This window comes from Lycium ferocissimum, chromosome 8, assembly GCF_029784015.1.
Source record: "Lycium ferocissimum isolate CSIRO_LF1 chromosome 8, AGI_CSIRO_Lferr_CH_V1, whole genome shotgun sequence".
NCBI classification, from domain to species: Eukaryota; Viridiplantae; Streptophyta; class Magnoliopsida; order Solanales; family Solanaceae; genus Lycium; species Lycium ferocissimum.
Window position 1 is genome coordinate 65,655,803 of NC_081349.1, and position 11,603 is coordinate 65,667,405.

The 11,603-nt window shown below is 29.3% G+C and overlaps 1 long non-coding RNA gene across 2 annotated transcripts; it reads left to right on the top strand.

The window, feature by feature from the left end:
• The first annotated feature begins 323 nt into the window (after positions 1 to 323).
• LOC132068833 (uncharacterized) lies at positions 324 to 4,512 on the top strand. 2 transcript variants are annotated; one of them, XR_009417536.1, is made up of 5 exons: positions 324 to 856; positions 943 to 1,013; positions 1,179 to 1,691; positions 3,347 to 3,387; positions 4,120 to 4,512. It is a non-coding gene; the product is annotated as an uncharacterized LOC132068833 (long non-coding RNA). The 2 variants fall into 2 exon arrangements; XR_009417535.1 differs by having other exon boundaries at positions 325 to 1,013.
• The last annotated feature ends 7,091 nt before the right edge of the window (positions 4,513 to 11,603 follow it).

Here is an 11,603-nt window from a genome sequence, read left to right on the forward strand (position 1 = left end):
GTCAAGTAGAGATAAATTGCTTAAGTAATTTTAAGTTGCTTATTCGCCAATCATATCCTATTAGTATACTCAGGTGATCTTTATAATCATGTATGGTTTATTTTGACGATCAGCCCATGTCCTAATTCAATAATAAAGTGATAATGGTGCAAATTCACACTAAAGTACAACAAACAAATTTGAAATAGATCAATAATTAATCACTATAGTTAATTACTATATATTAGAAATGACAGTTTGGGGTGGGCGAACAGGGACGAACAGGGATAGTTTGGTAATTACGTGTTCATTTAGGGATTAATTGGTAATTTGATTATCATTCTTTTCAACGAAAACACGTGATTTGCATCTTTCATTTTGTGTGAACACGTGTGCAATTGTGACTTGTACAAAATGTAATAAGAGTTGTATTCTTTTAAAAATACTGCTTTAATGAAAACAGGTTTGCTACACGTGTCATAACCGCTTTCTTCCTTCATTTTTCTTCTTCCGCGAAGTTCTCGACTTCTTCAGAGAGGATCGATGAGTGTTGCTGATTGCCGAAGCTTTTTCATTCTCTATCGACTTCTTGTTCTTCTCCGAGTTTTCTTTTGTGATTTTCTCTGTTTTTGCACTCCTGTGATTCCTATCTTCGATTTCTTTAGTTCCAATGGATTTGTTGTTGTTTCAATTGATAAATTAGGGTTTTGATCTTTCATGAAGACCAAGATTATTGTGAAACAGACAGAAAATCTTAATCTTGAAAGGTGACGGGAATGGCAGGGAGTCCTATTTTTTCCTCTTCTCATTCGTATCCTCCATCTTCATTCGCAACTGACTCCCATAGCATAAATTGAATTTACTGAAGGCTATTTTGGTATTTCCCGAGCCTTTGTCTCATTTGTTAACTGACTTTTTACATGCATGCCTTCATTGATTGTTTTTCTTTTGTCAATTTTATAGCAGTCAATGGCATCAAGAAAAACTCAATAGGAAAGAATAGACAAAGGCTATGTCAATAAAATTCCCCAAAGGTCAGTAATGCACTTATATTCTGTCAATTATTGTGGTTACATGTTAGCTTACTTACGTTTTACAATAGAATTGGCAAAAAGTAGTAATTTAAATTAATTGAGTCTATCAGTAACCAGCTAGCAAGCAGTTTGTTCTAATTTTGACCATTTAACTGAAAATAACAGTTGGGCTTGCATTAGAGGCAACGGGGTTGATGAAAATCAAGGCGAGATAGATAAAGAGTAGATCACTAGACGTCATTTTTGAAATTCTGAAAGTCTATATTCGCTGGTACAGAGGTGTAAGGAGTTTTTATTTAAAGAAGCATTCCTTTTTAGTATTTTATATGTTTTATCTGTGTGATAAATGGGTGTGGTTTTGCCCGGAAAGATAGTTCAAGTATAGTCTGCAGTTATTGTTCCTTTTATTGTTACCAACTCTTCTAACAAATCATGATTCAAGAATAGTATTTTAGTTTTCTCCCCAGATTTACTATTTTTTCTTGGATCACAATGAAATTTAACTTGGGAAAGTTCTGTTTCTTGAGGTTTTAATGGTTATGACTGCTGAATGCATGTTTTTTGTGTTTACAGAAAGGTCAATTCTTTTGGCTTGAATATGGGCAAGATAGGAAGTGGTTGTTTCCATCAGTGAAGAAAGTTGTCAAACATTCTCCCAAGGATTCATCAGAAAAGAAGGTTAGTTCACTCTTTCTGTGTAGGATTTTTTTTTTTTCATCTTATTATGACAAGATCAACAGAAAACGAAGAACAAAATCATAATCTTAATGTCACTAATATTTCAAGTAGAATTTTAGAGCAAGATATTATTTGTGTTATGCATGTTTAGACATAAATCTTTCTGGGACCCTCCACATTACTCCTAAAAATTCATAATTTTTAGAATACAAATCTTATTACTTTTTGTACAACCGCATATAGCAGTGTTCGTATATATAAAATTTGACACGTACATAGTTTAAAGGATAAGGAAGTACATAGTCTAAAGGATAAGGAAGAGACAACGTCAGTGCTACTTTGGTTGTTCTATTTGAATCAATAACCAGAGATTATCTCACACAGTCGGAGCGTGGATAGTCTGTAGACATTAAACATCCTTTAACGAATCATCCCTGTTGGCGCATATACTGATCTACCTTTAGGTTTTCAAGTAAACAAAGTCCAAGTTTTCTAGATTCAGTTAGGAGTATCTCGATAATGACAGCCTTACTGAATAATAGAAGTGTGCTCACACTGGTAAATGTTTTTCCAATTATTAACTAGCTTGCTTTAGCAGCTCTTCATAGAATCTTGATAAGTCTGGTACTGTATTAAAATAAATAACCAAGTAGCCTAAGAAGTTTCTACGGAAAATTATTTAGAGCATAGAGTATTTAGACCAAAATGTCGCATTCACGGATAGCAAAAATATCAAGAATTGATTGCATAAGGAAATTAGTATATTATCATAGCTATGGACAATAGTAAAATTGATATATAAAATTATTTTAGAAAAAGAATCTCAGATTCACCAGCTATCTATCTATCGTTATCCATGCAAGAAAAAACGAGCTTCTTTCAACATACTCTACCGACTTATAGGGCATTACTTTCTTAATTTTCTTTTCTTGAAAGCTTACTACCGATGTTTTGTGGTAAGTATTTATTCTTTTCAGTGAATAGGAATGATATACTACAGAAGCTTTGAAGCTTAAAGCATTTCTTTTCATGCCTACAGATGAAGGGAAACCAAAATATTTTTTCAAACCGTTTTTATCATGGAATTTTTGTTTCAGGTAGAAAGTTGAATGTTCTTATTGAGACACTTACATAAAATTTCTTCAATAAGACACAATCTGTCCTTGTTCGAATAATTCCTTTTGGAATGATGTGTGCTCCACATAAATTGATAGTTGAAGTTTATTGAAGATTTCACAAATTCTAGCAAGGCATGTGAAATTGATTATGTGGTATTTTCGTGCATGATACGCTATTATGTGAAAATAAGTTGAAACATAATAGTGCATTGTTACTATAGTTAAATCAGGAGCAGATTATCATATTCTTTAAGAATGATATTCCACCGCCAAAAGGGTAAAGGATTTGAACTTTCCTGTAACATAACTCCAGCTCAATCTTAGTGTATGTGCTTAAGAAGATTCTTGCTAAAAATTATTCAGCAAAAAATATAATGCCTTTGAAAGTGGATAGCATAATTAAATCTGTAGTTGCTCTTTTTCATCCTTTTTTGATAGTGACTTCCAGTTTACCTGTAGTTCTTTTTGTATCAAGATATAGTTTTCTTAAAAATTGTTATTATACTAATTGTTTTTATCTGCTTTTGATTCTATCAGGTTTTCTAAAGAATCCGATTATTCTAAGATCGTATTTGGTGGTTAGTTTCTAAATCAAGTTATATTATATGTTGTTTTGAATTTATTACTTTGGATAAAGCTAGGCTGGAACACTCATTACGATTAGAATGCTGAAGAAAAAAATTCCTGCTAATTTAACTGAATTTAGTAGTCGTACTTTGAATTCTTTTATATAATATTAGTTTAGCTTACATAGATACTTTAGTTGCCTTCAATTAACTGATGCGAGCGTCGATGTAAACGTCAAGTATGGTACAGAGTGCACATATCTTAGGATAGACTAAACACTAGCCAAGATTATCTTTATATTTTAATGTGTTCCTGCTACATTGATTTAACATTTAGAGATTTTATATTATACTTTGGTGTATTTAGAGGTAGAATAATGTTGTTTTTGTTATTATTTTGAATGAATGAGGAGACGGGCAATAGGAAACCTGATAAGAATTTTTTGTCCATGTATTATTTGCTCTTTTTTTATTTATTTTATATTTTTATCAATTACCTGGACATAAATCACCCAAAGGTTTCTCAGGTAATTCTATTACTTGAATAGATCATTAACTGGGTATGTAATTTAATATTTCTGCAGATTTGTATGAACAGATATTTAATGGTGTTAGATGCATATGCGAAGTTTTTTATACTTACATATAGCCAGTATTCATTCTTTTACTTTATAACTCATAATATTCATTTTTACACTTCTCTCAACTCCAATTTACTTGATTTGTATTCACCTGTTTTTCCAGGTACCTCAAAATCTCCTTATGTTGTGATTTTTGGGATGCACAAGAGTGAAGATTGGCTACTAAGCTTGGGACTCCAACTCATTGCAAATGATGGATTAGGATTTGCTTGTGTTGTAGTCAAAGACGCAAACATTACAAATTATGAATTCAGATATGATTGTGTTGTAGTTGAAGACACAACGGTTCTTATATTTGTTGGAAAGGTTGAAGCGAAGTGGAAATCTAATGCTAAAGTTGTATGCAATTCATTTCATCTTTCTTAACATTAGTGATTCAAATAGACAACTTGGAAAAACATCTTACATTATTCTATTGTATTAAAACTGCCACTTACATGATATCCTCTTTTCAGTTTGATTTCAGAATGAAAAATGGGATGATCACATTCTACTGTGTTTGGAGTTGTGTTGAGCCGCTTATTTGGAGTTATGTCGTATCTATATCATATAAGCTTAAGCAATATTAGCTCTATGTTTTCCATGTGCTACTTTTTCATTTTCTCTTAATTCTTTAGTGCTCTCCTCACCACCAAATGACTGTAAAAATCCATCACTTGGAAATATAAAATGTTGGGCCCCTGCTCAGCATGGGCCATGCCCCTCTAGTTTTTACTTTATATAAACATGAGTTCCACCATGGTTTCGTCGTCCACCATGGCAGTTTTGCAAAATTACCTTCATTTAAGGGCAAATTTGTAATTGTGTCTCAATAGCAAATTCTGGAAGCATCGTCATTTTGCTCATAATACACCAGCCTAAGGTAAAAGCCACAGCAATAGGGGGACCCACTGTTGTACTTCCTATCTCCGTGTGAATCCATGGAGTTCCTTAATTAGTTTTTTTACTTTTTCTTTTTCAGTACACAAGTTGTTAATAAAAAATAGTAAATCTACTCCATAAATTTAGATTCCATTTTATCTTTTAGGTAAACAAAATAAATTTCTATATCATGTGTTTTACTCAGTGATATAAAAAAATGTGTGATAGATAAGAAAACTATTTTAATACTATTCTAAAAGATGAATTAAATATGAACATTATAATTCTTTGGTGTAAACAATGAAAAAAAGATGTTTAGAATTGTTCTTCTAATTTTTTTTACACTTGTAATAATTAAATATTTTGCAAACACGATGGAATAAGATAGAAAAACCGCATAAAAAAAAAAAGAATAGATATATTTATTTAGATGATGGAACAAGATAGAAAAAACGCATAAAAAAAAAAAGAATAGATATATTTATTTAGCAAAAGAAACTTTTCATGAAGTCATTTTTTTAGAGTGATAAAATTAGTCCATGAAAATATGATCCGCTTAATCCGTTCAACTTTGGATGGGTTAATGATCTTGCTACTTCATTTTTTAACTCAACCCACTTTGACATGTCCGATTCAACATATATAAAAATTAGATTATTTTGTCGCCTAGATTTACCCTTGAGAAACTTTGTCAAAATATTCAATATATAACCATCATAAGTAAATAATAATTTATATTAGATGATTAACAAAATTATAAGAAAACAAACAAATAAATTAACACTTAATTAATAAGAGCTAGGTGGTTTGAGATATGATTAATTATTTAGCCCAATTCTTTCTACAATTGTTCATCCCATTTTCACCATTCAAGTTCAATTCAACCCCTTCCATTTGATATCCCTAATGAACACTATTATTAAGTTTCTAAACCAAATGCATTATGACCACTTTAATGTACCATCTATCTTAATTCTTACCTGAATAAACAAATCTTTTATATTATAATTTGTTCGTGAATCAAATACTCTTAATTATCATACATTAAAGAGCCTACTCATTAAAAACATGAACTATTCACGACTATAAAATATATATTAATTTATAAGGTATTTTACGTAATTTTAACTTTTTAATAGACAATTAAAGAAAGAGTAGGTAAAAATATGTGTTTATTGCAATTCTAACCACAAGTAAACCTATTATCTAGATGCAATTTTGCATGAAGATTTTTTTTTTTTTTTTTTGAAAAAAAAAAAAACTTTGCTTGTGAATAAAATAGACAAAAAATCATTTCCAAATGTGTAATACAATATTAAAAATAGCAAGATGTCACGTGTAAGTATAATAGGAGACGAACGTTTTCTCCTATTCAATGTTAAAATTTAAACAAGAACAAATATTAAACTTCTAATGTAATAGCTTGTGAATACCTAAACAAAATTATCAGCCATCATCACCTTAAAAAAAAAAAAAAAAAAAAAAAAAAAAAAAAAACGAAACAAAAAAGGTGAGCCCCACACTAAAAAACACCAAGCAATATAAAAAAAATAAGATGGACCCCATACTAAAAACACTTCCATATAGTTTTTTTTTTAAAAGGTGAGCCCCATACTAAAAACACCAAGCAATATTTAAAAAAAAAAAAAAGTGGACCCCATATTACAAAAATCAAGCAATATATAAAAAAAAAAAAAAAAAAAAGTGTGGATCCCATATTAAAAAAACAAGCAATGTCAAAAAAAAAAAATATGCACCCCATATTAAAAAATCAAACAATATTCATGTAATTCCCAAAATATCCCCATTAAGTCAATAATGGTGGATTTATTGCCACATGCATACCAACCCATTAGTGGGAGCAAATGAAATTATTATACAACAAAAAACATGGACCTCATATTATTGCTTTTCTTCAAAAGGTTAAGTAGCCAAATTATACAATTTCCTTTCTTTTCTTATATTAGTCTGAAATCTAATCTAGATATTTAACTGTTGTATTTGCTATTCTGCCAACACCAAGTAATTAAAAAAGAAAAAGGTGGGCCCCATACTAAAAACACTAAGCAATATTAAAAAAAAAGTGGATCCCACGATCTCCAAACTCATGTAAAAAAAAAAAAGTGGACCCCGTATTACAAAAATCAAGCAATATCAAAAAAAAAAAAAAACAAAAAAAAAAGTGGATCCCATACTAAAAAAACAAGCAATGTCAAAAAAAAAAAAAATGTGCATCCCATATTAAAAAATCAAACAATATTCATGTAATTTTCAAAGTATCCCCATTAAGTCAATAATGGTGGATTCATTGCCACATGCGTATCAACCATCAGTGGGAGCAAATGAAATTATTGTACAGCAAAAAACATGAACCCCATATTATTGCTTTTCTTCAAAAGGTTAAATAGCTAAACCATACAATTTTCTTTCATTTCTTATATTAGCCTGAGATCTAATCTAGATATTTAACTGTTGTATTTGTTATTCCGCCATGTCATTTATTTGTTATGTTTACTAAAATAAATATACTTAAAATATTTATATTTTAAAATAAGATAGAATTTAATTACTTTTTCATTTTTTCCTTAATCTGATAAATGTGAAAAGAGATTAATGTCGTAAAAGAAAAAATAATATTAAATGGAGATCAAATAATTAGTAAGGTAAATTAGTCAAATTATAATTCTAATTGATGTTTCCTTAAAAAACCGTGTAAAAGACAACATGACAAGTAAAATGAGCTAAACCAAGAATATTTACCAAAAATTAAAAAATAGTAGTTCTTCATTTAAATAAAAAAAATTAAATTTCTACTTTGTTTCATTTTAAACATGCAAAATTGATTTAAGAATTTGAATTTGAATTATCCAAATCAAAATTTGATAAAAATTAATAAGTATTGTTTAGGTCCAATCTACATACATTAACAATAGAATATTTTACACCTTTAAATTAATCGAATTAAATTTCAAAATATCAACTGATGCTTAAATATTGTTATTATTTTATCTCGAAGAAAAGAAAATAGTTTCCTTTTAAACAAGTCTTCTGTTTTAAAAAATATTAATAAATTTTTATCAACTTTGTATTCATAGCAAACACTAATATAATAAAGTTTTAAATACGGAACACAAACTACAACGTTATAATAATCATGTCTTGAACATAATATATATATATATATATATATATATATATATATATATATATATATATATATGCATAAAAACAGTACAAACTTATATAGGTTTATTAGCAATATAAAATATATATATATATTATCACTACTCAAACACAACTACATGCGCATATATACACTATAATCCAAAGTGTTGAGCCCGTGCGCAGCCACGGGCATACGCCGTCTAGTATAAAGTATAACAAGCGGCCAGTGTTTGCAAATTTATTCATCAACTCTTCATACCGTATCATTTCCCATAATAATCACCTTCAACGTCAACTTGGAGTAACGACTTTTGAATTTCGACTCCCATCTGTTGACACCTAATTTTTGACCTCCCGTAATTTATTTTAATTACTCAGAGTCCTTGAAAAATAAATAAAATGACCTATGCACCTTAAAGGGTTTAAATAATTTTTATAAATTATTCAGATCAATATTTTACTCCTTTAAATTGGTGAAAGGTTTTTCATGATATCACAAATTTATTTAGAAATTAATTGGTACTTTTATGACATTTATGATGCTTGTTAGATTTAATCAAAGAAAAAGGGAATTTTGTTTTAAAATAATAATCATTATTTAATTATTAAATTGTCAAAAAATCAAAATTAGCAAATACTTTATTCCCTTCAATCCAAGGAGTTTGAGTAATTTAAATAATTAACCATTTCACCCCTCAATCTTTAATTTTGTGTAATTGTGTAACTTGTCAAAATTATTTATAATTATCTATAAATATTTTAATTAGTCAATTAAGTGGTTCTTATTGCAAATTGATGTTTAAATTATTTAATTTATTTTGTTATGGCCGCAATTAATTTAACCAATTCATGGTTTAAGGAAATTGGGATCATTTTTGTAAAACTAGCCTTTTAATGGCCTTAATTGAAATAACCAAATTCATTGGCTTAAATTAATTAAGGTCATTAATGAAATTTAATTTTCAAATCTGCTAATTAGGACAAATATGGCCATAATTGAAATAACTAGTTAGATTAAAATCAATTAAGGCCAAATATGACCATAATTAAAATAATCAGTTGGATTAGAATCAATTAAGGCCATATTCGCAATTTTAAAATTTATGATGCTTGTTAGATTTAATCAAAGAAAAAGGGAATTTTGTTTTAAAATAATAATCATTATTTAATTATTAAATTGTCAAAAAATCAAAATTAGCAAATACTTTATTCCCTTCAATCCAAGGAGTTTGAGTAATTTAAATAATTAACCATTTCACCCCTCAATCTTTAATTTTGTGTAATTGTGTAACTTGTCAAAATTATTTATAATTATCTATAAATGTTTTAATTAGTCAATTAAGTGGTCCTTATTGCGAATTGATGTTTAAATTATTTAATTTATTTTGTTATGGCCGCAATTAATTTAACCAATTCATGGTTTAAGGAAATTGGGATCATTTTTGTAAAACTAGCCTTTTAATGGCCTTAATTGAAATAACCAAATTCATTGGCTTAAATTAATTAAGGTCATTAATGCAATTTAATTTTCAAATATGCTAATTAGGACAAATATGGCCATAATTGAAATAACCAGTTAGATTAAAATCAATTAAGGCCAAATATGACCATAATTAAAATAATCAGTTGGATTAGAATCAATTAAGGCCATATTCGCAATTTTAAGCCCATTTACGCAATTGGCCATTTTTAAATTATTTTGATGGGTTAATTATGCCCTAATTTGTTTTAAATTGGACTATTATTACCAATAATCAGTATTTTAATTTTTTATCTGTGTATTAAATTATCTACTCTCTCTCTCTCTCTCTCTCTCTCTCTCTCTATATATATATATATATATATATATATATATATATATAAAGCAAACGGGCCAACCTCATAAAAAAAAGAAATTGGACCGAGTCTAGCCCAAACCAGGCTAAGACTCGGCCTAACTCGGTCAATATAGATAAAGGGGGTATATCCCCTTTTATTTTCATTTTTCAAATGACCCCTTCCCCTTTCTCTCTCTCTTCCTCTTTCTTGCAAAACCCTAAGTCGCCGCCTACCTTTTCCCTTCTTTCTGGTCCTAAAAATGGAAATATCACTGAACAAGTGTAAGATGCACAGCTTTACAGCGTTATTTGCGTGCCATGACTTAATGCTACGATTGTTTTTACCCAAATCTTTCCAAAATCGGTAATGGAACCTTTTCCTTTTCCTTTTCTTTAAAATTATTAAGTCAAAGTTGATTATTGTTGTCTGATTTTCATTGTATTATGTTAATATTGCTTGATTTCCATTGTTTGGGGGTGAAGGGTTTGGATCGAGTCTGATAAGGTCAGATCTGACCGTTCATTTATTGATAAGTCGTTTTAAGCCATAGATTTACTTTACAAATTTATTTTCTGGGAAGAATTGTTTGTCCCACATCGTTGTTTTGAGGGTTTGAACAATGAGGGTGGGGTTCTATAAATAGAACCCCACCCTCACCATGATAAAAAGTCGGAAAAAATTGGGAAAAAATTAAAAGAGGCTAGAAACTTTGAATTCAAGCCTCTTAGTATAAATTTTTTAAAGACTTTGACTTAGGTTGAGGTTTTCTTAGTTCTAAAAATTCATTTCTTTATTGTTTTCGAGTCTGGTGTGGCTGAGTGTGGTTTTGGAAGCACAAAAGGCTTTCAAGTTCAATTTTGACCACGGCTGCACTTTATAAAGGTAACATTTTATCCCTTTTTGCTTATTTTTGTTATTTAATAGTTTGCTATGTGATAATGGCCTGTTTGATGTTATTTTGGTCGCTGGATTACCTTTGGTTCAAATTAAGTGGCAATGTCTTTGGTCTAAGTAATGTTTAAGGTTCATTAAATGTTTCGAACAGAGATTACTTCCTTATTTTCAAAAAGTACATGCTTAACCTTAGTGTTAGTTGTTAATAGGGACTGAATGTATGAGTTTAGATAATTTGTTGATGTTGCTCTATAGATAGAAATACACAGATTGTGGTATGCCTCATTAGATCTTGAAGTTCCTATTTGGCTGGTCATTCCTTAAAAATGACAAAATATGATTACATGGCTAATAACAGTAACCTTAATGAACTTTTAGATTAATATTAATCCTATGTGAATGTAAGAGATTGTTGAGGTACTGTGGTGATTCATCTTGAACAGTTTAAGGTAGTATTAGCTTTTCTTGATGAGACTGTGTAAATCTGAGTCTTTGATCTGCTTTCCTAAGTCTGCATATTTTATTTATGGCATGGTTAATGGTATAAGCCAATGACTAGGACAAGTAAAGGATCATGATTGAATTTAAACAAAGTTTAAAGAATCTAGGTACTTACAGGAGTCCCATGATGTGGTTTAAAGCACTAGAGTAAGATTAAATGGGGTCTGATTGCATTTGAATAGGCCTAATACTTGATCTCTATTTTTTCTCTCTTTTTTTGACCACTAATCTTCAAGCTAAGCACTAGCCTTTTTTTTTTTTTAACTTCAAGGCAAAGTAATTACATTCATCTAATTAGCATTTGGTACAATTGTTAAGTATGAATTATACTATGAGGAAGACCTTCAC